Source organism: Carassius carassius, chromosome 12 (genome assembly GCF_963082965.1).
Source record: "Carassius carassius chromosome 12, fCarCar2.1, whole genome shotgun sequence".
Taxonomy (NCBI): Eukaryota; Metazoa; Chordata; class Actinopteri; order Cypriniformes; family Cyprinidae; genus Carassius; species Carassius carassius.
In genome coordinates this window covers 9,556,546-9,567,880 of record NC_081766.1, presented here as the reverse complement: position 1 = coordinate 9,567,880, position 11,335 = coordinate 9,556,546, and the positions used below count along the sequence as shown (strand labels likewise).

Sequence of the window (11,335 nt, the reverse complement as noted above, 5' to 3'; positions counted from 1 at the left end):
GATATTTTATAAATTTAGGGCTGTCAATTAAATTGTGATTAATTATATACAAAAATGTGTTGGCAAAAATTAACACAATTAATCATGCCCCCTGACCCGTATGTAAATTCCTTAAGAGATTTTCCTACTTTGGGAGCAGTTGAAGCTTGAAATACCACCATAATGTTATTGCCTCAATAATGTCATGTCTTGGAATTTATCAATATTTTCTGTGAAAGAAACTCAAAGTAACATATTTGCTTTTAAATGAGAATATATACAGGTGCTGGTCATATAATTAGAATATCATCAAAAAGTTGATTTATTTCAATAATTCCATTCAAAAAGTGAAACGTGTATATTATATTCATTCATTACACACAGACTGATGTATTTTAAATGTTTATTTCTTTTAATTTTGGTGATTATAACTGACAACTAAGAAAAATCCCAAATTCAGTATCTCAGAAAATTTGAATATAACTTAAGACCAATACAAAGAAAGGATTTTTAGAAATCTTGGCCAACTAAAAAGTATGAAAATGAAAAGTATGACCATGTACAGCACTCAATACTGAGTTGGGGCTCCTTTTGCCTGAATTACTGCAGCAAAGCAGCGTGGCATGGAGTCGATCAGTCTGTGGCACAGTTCAGGTGTTATGAGAGTCCAGGTTGCTCTTATAGTGGCCTTCAGCTCTTCTGCATTCTTGGGTCTGGCATATCGCATCTTCCTCTTCACAATACCCCATAGATATTTATGGGTTAAGGTTAGGCGAGTTTGCTGGGCAATTAAGAAAAGGGATACCATGGTCCTTAAACAAGGTACTGGAAGCTTTGGCACTGTGTGCAGGTGCCAAGTCCTGTTGGAAAATGAAATTTGCATCTCCATAAAGTTTGCCAGCAGAAGGAAGCATGAAGTGCTCTAAAACTTCCTGGTATATGGCTGTGTTGACCTTGGACCTCAGAATACAGACTCTGGGACCCTGATTTCCAAAGGAAATGCAAAATTTACTTTGATCAGACAACATAACTTTGGACCACTCAGCAGCAGTCCAGTCCTTTTTGAAGCGAGACGCTTCTGACGGTGTCTGTTGTTCAAGAGTGGCTTGACACAAGGAATGCGACAGCTGAAACCCATGTCTTGCATACGTCTGTGCGTAGTGGTTCTTGAAGCACTGATTCCAGCTGCAGTCCACTCTTTGTGAATCTCCCCCACATTTTTGAATGGGTTTTGTTTCACAATCCTCTCCAGGGTGTGGTTATCCCTATTGCTTGTACACTTTTTTTTTCTACCACATCTTTTCCTTCCCTTCACCTCTCTATTAATGTGCTTGGACACAGCTCTGTGAACAGCCAGCCTCTTTTACAATGACCTTTTTTTGTCTTGCCCTCCTTGTGCAAGGTGTCAATGGTCGTCTTTTAGACAACTGTCAAGTCAGCAGTCTTCCCCATGATTGTGTAGCTTATAGAACTAGACTGGTAGACCATTTAAAGGCTTGGCTGGTGTTTTGAGTTAATTAGCTGATTAGAGTGTGGCACCAGGTGTCTTCAAAATGTAACCTTTTTACAATATTCTAATTTTCTGAGATACTGATACAGTTGTCAGTTATAAACATCAAAATTAATAGAAATAAACATTTGAAATATATCAGTCTCTGTGTAATGAATGAATATAATATAAAAAGTTTCACTTTTTGGATGGAATTCGTAAAATAAATCAACTTTTTGATGATATTCTAATTATATGACCAGCACCTGTATACACTGCCATCCAAAAGTCTGGGATCAGTAAGATTGGTAATGTTTTTCAAAAAAAGTTTATTATTCTCATTGAGGTTGCATTTGTTTGAAACTTGATTTGACAATATACCGCCGTTCAATAAAAAATGCTTTTATTTAGCAAGTGTGTTAAATTGAAAAAAAAGCTAGAGTAAAGACTTGCATCGTTAGAAAAGATTACTATTTAAAACAAAAAATACTGTTCTTTTTAAGTTTTTATTCATCAAAGAATCCTATAAAAAGTATTAAAGGTTCCAAAAAATATTAAGCAGCACTACTGTTTCCAACATTGATAATAAAATCAGCATATTAGAAAGATTTCTGAAGTATCATGTGAGACTGAGGACTGGAGTATTGGCTGATGAAAATGAAGCTTTTCACACTAAAATAAATAAAATGCATTAAAATAGAAAACCATTATTTAAATTGCCATAATATTTCACAATATCAGTTTTTGTTTTTGTATTTTTAAACATAAATGCATGAGCATAAGTGACTGCTCAAAAAAAAACACACATTGAAAATCTTAATAATCCCACATTTTGAAACAGCACAATTATGAACAAATGATTTAATTTTTAAATGTACAGCTTGTATCAAATGCAGTGCCATTCATACATTTTTGTCCAATTACATTTTGTGGGCTGTTATTTTGGTTTAATTTCTATTTTCAACATTTTTGATGTCAGCTCAGATGGGTTTAAAAAAATAAATTTAAAACATTTGTAATGGGATTTGTTTTTGACTATCTTGTCCAGTTGTCTCCGTCAGCACAGGAGCTCTGAATATTTTCCTCTTCACTTTTGCCTGAGGCCCTGAATTAAGTATCTTACTTTTTCCATCCTCTTGCCATCACTGCTTTGTAATAGTATTTTAGAGATGCAAATAGTGCATTGTGTCTTTGTCTGCATCAATCTTGTCTTGTGGGCTATTAGTGCTTGCACAATCTCTAACACCTTAAGCTGACAGGGAAAATAGTGATTGTATTTTGTGCTGTTCTCCAATTGTCCTCTGACTTTCGGGTCTATGGACTTAGTCCTTAGATGCCTTTTTTTAATTGGAGGGTAAATTTATTTCAGATTTTCATTTCAGCACACCTAGTTTCCCAACACCAAAGGTCCTCTATCACATTGTTTTGCAACACAAGGGTTCACTATAGCCCCCCCCCCCAGTAGTTTTATAGCTGAAAATAAACACTAATAAAGGCTATGGGACGATGTGATGGCCCTGAGCCCCAAGTGATTGTTAAAAACTAGTTTCACAGGTGGCTAGTTATCAGATGGAAAGCAAATGGGATTCCAATAAATGTAAATGGGGAGTTCTTCTCCATTACTTAGCTTGGAGAAAATGAAGAGATGAGAGAGTTGCTTACAACATGATTACAAATCACATTTGCTAATCATGTTTTTGTAGTCATGTAGTTGCAGAACATCTGCAGCATGAAAATGAAATGAGATGTCGGGCAGGTCACTCTTGAAAGCATTATAAATACTCGTTAACTATCTTTATGCATTAATGGTTTGATTTTAGAAAGTGCTATTCTCAAGTTATAGCAAAATATTGTTGTTGGGTGCATTGCAATGGGAGAAGCACTGGTTAGCCTTGATGACCCAGTTACCATTTGTCTCTCTCGCGAGTAATTTGTATGAACCTCCACTTCAAGGTTTAAAAATGTAGCAAGAGCTACTTGAATTTCAATAGCAGCGTGCGTGCCGGTGATATTTATGGATCATCTTCACACTATTTGTCCTGTGATTCAACAAGAAGCATTGTGATACAATCCATGTAAGTCTGCAGTGATTTGGATAGTCAAACTGTATCTTAACCAAAGCCAAACTGAAGAATATGATTGTGTGAGAGACCAGCTGGTTAGTTTGTTAGGTGCCAGCAAGATGATTTTAAGAGTGTCAAAAAATAACCCCAATGCACCCACGTGCCACCATCTGTCAGGTGGCCACAGTATATACATGATACATCTCTCTTGCTTTAATTTGATCTGCTCTGAATTGAATTTCACAGAATGTGCCCTGATGAAAAAAGCATATTAGACCAGCTTAAGATGGTTTGCTGTTGTATGATCTCCAAGCCTGATCAGGCTGCTCATGTTAGAGCGGGATGTAGCATTTTACAGCAGATTCATCTGGGAGACCAGCAAAACATCTCCCTTCTACTAATACAGTATTTTCACTTTGTGAATTTGTTTTAGGTTTTCTTGATCTATTATTTGGTTTTATTTCAGGTCTCAAAATGTGTTGTGGGGTTCTCTTCAAGGGAAATGTAATTCCGGAAGATGTAAGCACAGATAAAAGAAAAAAATACAGTGAGGCGTTTTGTAAGTCTGTGGTTGAACTTGTGATTGAATGTACGAAAATAAAAAGTTTTTTCCCCACTTCCACAGGCTGTCCACAGCTGGGTCGAAAACAAATGAGAGGTCAATTTGGCAGGAAATCGCTCTCCGTGCGATGTAGTGTCCAACTAAAGACTCTCGAGGCTTTGTGTAATCAGCGTGCTTCAGTCCTTGAGCTCGTGCCTCGTGTAATTGCGTTTGCCGCCACTCGCGCATCTCTTCCCCTGCGCGTGAGGAGGCTGCCGCCCTCGCCTCATGGTGAGACGTACCGTTTTTCATCTCTACACGCGACGGACACGCTCTTGTCTTTCCTTGTGCGTGTCCCATTCGCCCCCTCCTCGTTTGTTCTCCTTCCTTTTCATTATAATGTTTCATTAATTGTGATTGTGCTCATCAATTCCAATGAAAAGGCGTTTAAAAATAAATCTGAAAACCTTGCATGATCAGGCGACCTTGGGCCAAACTTCCTCAATTTTTTATAACCCACAGCTGGCCATGTCCTGGGGTTTCAGTCATCCCGTATTTAAACCCATTCTTCTCAAAGTATCTATCTACACTGAACAAAATTATAAACACAACACTTTTGTTTTTTTCCCCATTTTTCATAACCCTAACTCAAAGAACTAAGACTTTTTCTATAGCCCTATTCAGACAGTAAGTGATTTCCCACCATTTACAGGGGGTAAAGGTTTAAAGGGATACTCCACCCTAAAATGAAAATTTAGTCATTAATCACTTATACCCCCATGTCGTTCCAAACCCCTAAATGCTCCGTTTGTCTTATTGTGGCCAACCTAAGGCACACCTGTGCAATAATCATGCTGTCTAATCAGCATCTTGAGGTGGATGGATTATTTCGGTAAAGGAGAAGTGCAACACAGATTTAGACAGATTTGTAAACAACATTTGAGAAAAATAGGCCTTTTGTGTACATATAGTAAAAGTCTTAGATCTTTGAGTTCAGCTCATGAAAAATGGGGGCAAAAACAGAAGTGTTACATTTATAATTTTGTTCAGTCTATCTATCTATCTATCTATCTATCTATCTATCTATCTATCTATCTATCTATCTATCTATCTATCTATCTATCTGTCTGTCTGTCTGTCTGTCTGTCTGTCTGTCTGTCTGTCTGTCTCTATCTATCTATCTATCTATCTATCTATCTATCTATCTATCTATCTATCTATCTATCTATCTATCTATCTATCTATCTATCTATCTATCTATCTATCTATTGTTCTTGTTTAAGTATGCGTGAATGTGTATGTTTGTTTGTGTTTAATAAAACTTTTGTGAACAAATTCCACGAGTTTCTGATTCTGTCACTGGCTACGTTTACATGCACAATTTTTGGTTCAGTCAGACTGAATTTATTTCTGATTGATGAATCTGAATGTAGTGTTTACTTGAACACTAAATAAAGTGAACGGGTTGATGTGAGCGTTTATGTCACAAGCTTCAAATCGGAATGCCCATCCTCACACCCAAAACGGATTGCCTGTGGATGAGTATCCAAAACAAGGTTGTCCTGCTCCACTTCACAGTTGCAGAGTGAATGATACACTTTATTAAAAAGGAAGAGCCGTCATAATGTTATTACGTTATTTCTGCGTCATTGCACATGCACAGTCCTTTCAGTTTCGTGGTTCAATCCGATCGAGTGTTCATATGCACTCTCAATCATATTAGAAGAGGAATGAACCACCCCCTTCAATCTGATCGAAATTTCATTCTGATCGAGCTCAGTCGGATCGATTAAGGTGTTTACATGAAGGCTTTTTCATCCGATTGTGCTGTCATTCCGATTACAAATGGATTTTTTGGTTGCATGTAAGTGCAGATAACATGATTCTTGATCTTGTTGCATGCTCTAATCCATTGTAAGAAAGTTACAATGCATTAGATGTACTGTAACAGAATTTACATTTTTAGGCAAACCATCTATTTAACACCAGATCCCAAACTATTCAACTGCTATTTAACTTTTTGTCGTAAAAAAGGTCGCGGCCATTTGTAAGTTCTATAGGTCTGGTTTCTGTCTCATCTGTGTCCACTCCGCTATTTTCAGCTGAACAAAATGTGAAAGTTGATGTGGCTTATCATATATTAATTTAGTGTATTATCTTAATTATGAACACACTGGTTTGTAGTGCAAACAGTTTTACCGTTTACTGCATGTTGTTATTCTCCTCGTTATTTAACTTTAGTGGCTAATGAAGCGGAAGTCTCACCCATAGGCTTACTTACATGTTGAATAAAAAGGTGGATGGAGAGAGACCCCACACTTATGAATGGATGTGTGTGTATAAATGATCTAGACTACATATTTATTATATATGGACTGCATACATTGAATATTGACAATAGAATAATTTATTCCAAAATGAAATGTGTATTTTAAAATGTAATGTATGCACCCTATAGCAGGCAGAAGCAGGCACCGTTGTGACAGTTGGTCAAACTTAATACCTGTGAAATAGTGTTTGATGATGGAGGTTTCCAATGATAATAATAAAGAAGCTGTAAAAAGATTCATCATTAGTCATTACCTGTCTTCTGAGTGGCTATCTCGGCACAAGCTGTTCACCTCTGTTCATGACACTTGACTCTTAAAAAGGCAGCATTGTTTTGTTATCAGTGTCTCTATTTCAAGTGGTGCGGTGGCCCTGGTGAGGGTGGCTATGCTGTTGTCAGAGGAGCAGCATTTAAGACTGATGTTTGTGGCTGTGGTCACTTTGCTTTTGTATATTTTTATTCCTTTGCTCTCTGTGTCCTTTTGAGCATGCCCCACAGATACAACCAGCAAAAAAGCCCTTTATTGCTTTTCACAGCGGGTCACAGAGTATGCAGCTCTGTGCATCAAGCTAAATAGCATAGGGTGGTTGGTGGGACAGGAATGGTGTGGCGTTTTGCTGCCAGCTATAGAAAGTAACCCACTTAGCAAAACACGACTACTATATTGCTGTACTTCCTTCATAGATTGAGTGTATGTGACAAAAGTTATTTACATTTAGTATGCATGGAGGTTCGAAACATGTGCAACTATCATGTCAGAACAGTTTAAAGAGAGTCTTGCTGTATCAGCAACCATACACACCTCTTATGAGTTCTTTTCATCTTTTGCTTATTTACAGAGCTATACACATTTATTTAATCTAGCAATAGTTTCTGCAGTCTCTGTTGAGACTCTGATATAAGTCTGTTCTCTCAATATTAGTAAAATTTCATTTCAGCTGGACAGATTTAGTCTCGTGAATCTAGTTACCTTCTAAAATGTTTTGTTGCTTTCAAAAGCAGTTACTTTTCCACAAAGGCAATAGATGTAATTGGTGACTCAATGATTCTTTCTCTGGTGTCCTTTGAGAAATATAAATTTTATCTGATATGTAACATTCAGTGAGAAGATGCAATGAAAAAGAAAATCAGGATGGGGGCAAAGGCCCAGTTTGCACCTGGTATTAAGATGTGATTTGGTAGATCACATCACATTCACTTTTACACCTGCTGTTTTAATCCATCGCTTTTTGTCAACTTTCGACCACTTTCCTGATTTTTTTGAGGGGAGGGTCTATCGGCTGGTTTATACATGGGCTTTTTCTGAACGTTCAATCAGAGCGCTGTAATGCATAAAATAGTTTACCTCAATTATACCACATGTGGTTAAACAGACATTTTGTTGCTTTGCAGCCTGAAATGAAGACAGACACAGTTCACCCACTCCTAAAAATCACTTGTTAACTCAATCAGGTGTAACTAATCACCTTCTCAATGGCACACAATGTCATTTGACTTTTAACTGTGATCATCTGTGGTCATTTTGATTAGCTCAGCATGAAAAGAGCTTTCCAGGAGCACTTCAGTCCATAACTGGAACAAACATTTAAATATAGGTTGCAAGTCACTGTCAAAAGACCTCCGGGATAAAGTTGTGGACATGCACAAGTCAAAGAGATAGATACAAAAACATTTCAAAACCTTTATCAATGCCTAGAAGCACAGTGAAGTCTAATATTAAGAAGTGAAAGGTATCTGGTACAACACAAACCCTCCCTGGATCAGGACGTTTAAGGGGAAGTCGTGGCCTAATGGTTAGAGAGTCGGACTCCCAATCGAAAGGTTTTGAGTTCGAGTCCCGGGCCGGCAGGAATTGTGGGTGGGGGGAGTGCATGTACAGTTCTCTCTCCACCCTCAATACCACGACTTAGGTGCCCTTGAGCAAGGCATCGAACCCCCAACTGCTCCCCGGGCGCCGCAGCATAAATGGCTGCCCACTGCTCCGGGTGTGTGCTCACAGTGTGTGTGTGTGTTCACTGCTCTGTGTGTGTGCATTTCGGATGGGTTAAATGCAGAGCACAAATTCTGAGTATGGGTCACCATACTTGGCTGAATGTCACTTCACTTCACGTTGCTCCAAAATGTATGAAAAAACCAGGAGGAAACTGGTCAGAGAGGCTACCAAGAGGCCTACAGCAACTCTGAAGCAGTTGCATGAATCTATGACAAAGAGTGGTCATTGTGTGCATGTGACAACAATATCACCAATTCTTCACAAATGTGGCTTGTATGGAAAAAATCCACTCCTCAAGAAAGGCCACATGCAGTCACGACCGAGCTTTGTAAAAACACACCTTGAAGATTCTGAGGCAGATTAGACTAATGAGAATTATTTGGCTTCAACACCTAAATTTATGTCTGGCGGAAATCCAATACAGCTCACCATCCAAATTACACTATTCCTACAGTAAAGCATGGAGGTGGTAAGATCTTGTTATGGGGGTGTTTCTCTGAAGCAGGGATTGGAGCACTTGTCAGGATAGAAGGAAAAATGCATGGGGCAAAATACTGTCAAATTCTTGAAGGAAATCTGTTGCCCTCTGCCAAAAAGTTCTCAATGGGAAGAAGGTTTAACTTCCAACATGACAACGAGGCAAAGCACACAGCAAAACTGACCACACAATGGTTGATGGAGAAAAAAAAATTATGTCCTTGCAAGATCTAGTCACAGCTCAGACCTAAACACCATTGAAAATCTGTGCAATGACTTTAAATCTGCGGTCCACAAATGGTCACCATCAAATTTAACTGAACTTAAGCAGTTATTCAGTGAAGAGTTGGCAAATATTGCAAAGTTAGCAGAGACATATCCCAACAGATTAAAGGCTGTAATTAAAGCAAAAGGTGAATCAACAAAATACTGACACAAGGGAGCAATCCGTTTTCCTACTCTGTGATTCTTTTTTTTTTTTTATATAAAAAATATATATTAATTCTGACCTTTTGGTGTCATATCATTAACGTGGATGTTATAAATTGCACTGAGTAGATACAGCTAGATAAAACAAAAACTGTGTCCGTCTTTATTTCTGACTGATGTCTGACCAAAGTCTAACGTATCATATTTGACCCAAACATAAAAAAATATTTTTCTAAGAATGGTTCATGGATAATCAATAAACATAAGTTGCTTCAGCCCAAAAAGTGTTAATCTTGAAATAAGAATAACAATATAAATGTTTTTAGAATACTTCCTTTTACTTGCTGAAAAAGCATAGTAGATACAGTATAGTTATAGTAGCACAGTTTTGATCATATTGCTAATTTAGAGGCGTTAGAAATTTACATATGAGATATGATGGAGAAGGCTTTGCTGGGTTAAATACTGATGTTTGTGGTTGTAGCGTATGTATGTTCAGTACAGCAGCACCATTTGCTTGGTCAGTCATTCACGTCTGTGTACTTCCACAGAGTGCATTTCTTCCACTAGTTCGGATAGTTTAACATCTTTGTGGCTGCTGTGAAAGGGATGTTAGATATGCAGAAGCAGCCTCCTGCTAACCTTAGGCCCGAGTCTCTGAGGCGTGAAGTCCTCTCCTTTCCTGTAGTTTCCTAGTTAATCTCCCCCGAGCGCCCTGTCTCATCGGCCATCTCCTCTGCACTCCATCCATCCATCCATCCATCTTCTACCGCTTATCCGGGGCCGGGTCGCGGGGGCAGCAGTCTAAGCAGAGAACCCCAGACTTCCCTCTCCCTAGACACTTCCTCCAGCTCTTCTGGGGGGACACCGAGGCGTTCCCAGGCCAGCCGGGAGACATAGTCTCTCCAGCGTGTCCTAGGTCTCCCCCGGGGTCTCCTCCCAGTGGGATGTGCCCGGAACACCTTCCCGGGAAGGCGTCCAGGAGGCATCCGGAACAGATGCCCGAGCCACCTCAGCTGACCCCTCTCGATGTGGAGGAGCAGCGGCTCTACTCTGAGCTCCTCCCGGGTGACTGAGCTTCTCACCCTATCTCTAAGGGATCGCCCAGCCACCCTGCGGAGAAAGCACATTTCGGCCGCCTGTATCCGGGATCTTGTCCTTTCGGTCATGACCCAAAGCTCATGACCATAGGTGAGAGTAGGAACGTAGATTGACCGGTAAATCGAGAGCTTCGCCTTGCGGCTCAGCTCTTTCTTCACCACGACAGACCGGTACATCGACCGCATTACTGCAGAAGCTGCACCGATCCGTCTGTCAATCTCCCGTTCCATCCTTCCCTCACTCGTGAACAAGACCCCAAGATACTTAAACTCCTCCACTTGAGGCAGGAACTCTCCACCAACCTGAAGTGGGCAAGCCACCCTTTTCCGACTGAGGACCATGGCCTCGGATTTGGAGGTGCTGATTCTCATCCCAGCCGCTTCACACTCGGCTGCAAACCGTCCCAGTGCATGCTGAAGGTCCTGGCCTGATGAGGCCAACACGACAACATCATCCGCAAAGAGCAGAGACGAAATCGTGTTGTCACCAAACCTGACCCCCTCCGGCCCCTGGCTGCGCCTAGAAATTCTGTCCATAAAAATCATGAACAGAACCGGCGACAAAGGGCAGCCCTGCCGGAGTCCAACACGCACCGGGAACAAGTCTGACTTACAGCTGGCAATACGAACCAAGCTCCTGCTCCGTTCGTACAGGGACCGGATAGCCCTTATCAAAGGGCCCCGGACCCCATACTCCCGGAGAACCCTCCACAGGCCGCCGCGAGGGACACAGTCGAATGCCTTCTCCAAATCCACAAAGCACATGTGGACTGGTTGGGCATACTCCCATGAACCCTCCAGCACCCTGTAGAGGGTATAGAGCTGGTCCAGTGTTCCACGGCCTGGACGAAAACCACACTGTTCCTCCTGAATCCGAGGTTCTACTATCGGCCGGATTCTCCTCTCCAGTACCCTGGCATAGACTTTCCCAGGGA

At 40.3% G+C, this 11,335-nt stretch overlaps 1 protein-coding gene across 1 annotated transcript in view; it reads right to left on the bottom strand.

Moving 5' to 3' along the window:
• LOC132154697 (protein arginine N-methyltransferase 5-like) overlaps nucleotides 1-11,335 on the bottom strand; it is a 463,524-nt gene that overhangs the window by 20,761 nt on the left and 431,428 nt on the right. The window lies entirely within an intron of this gene.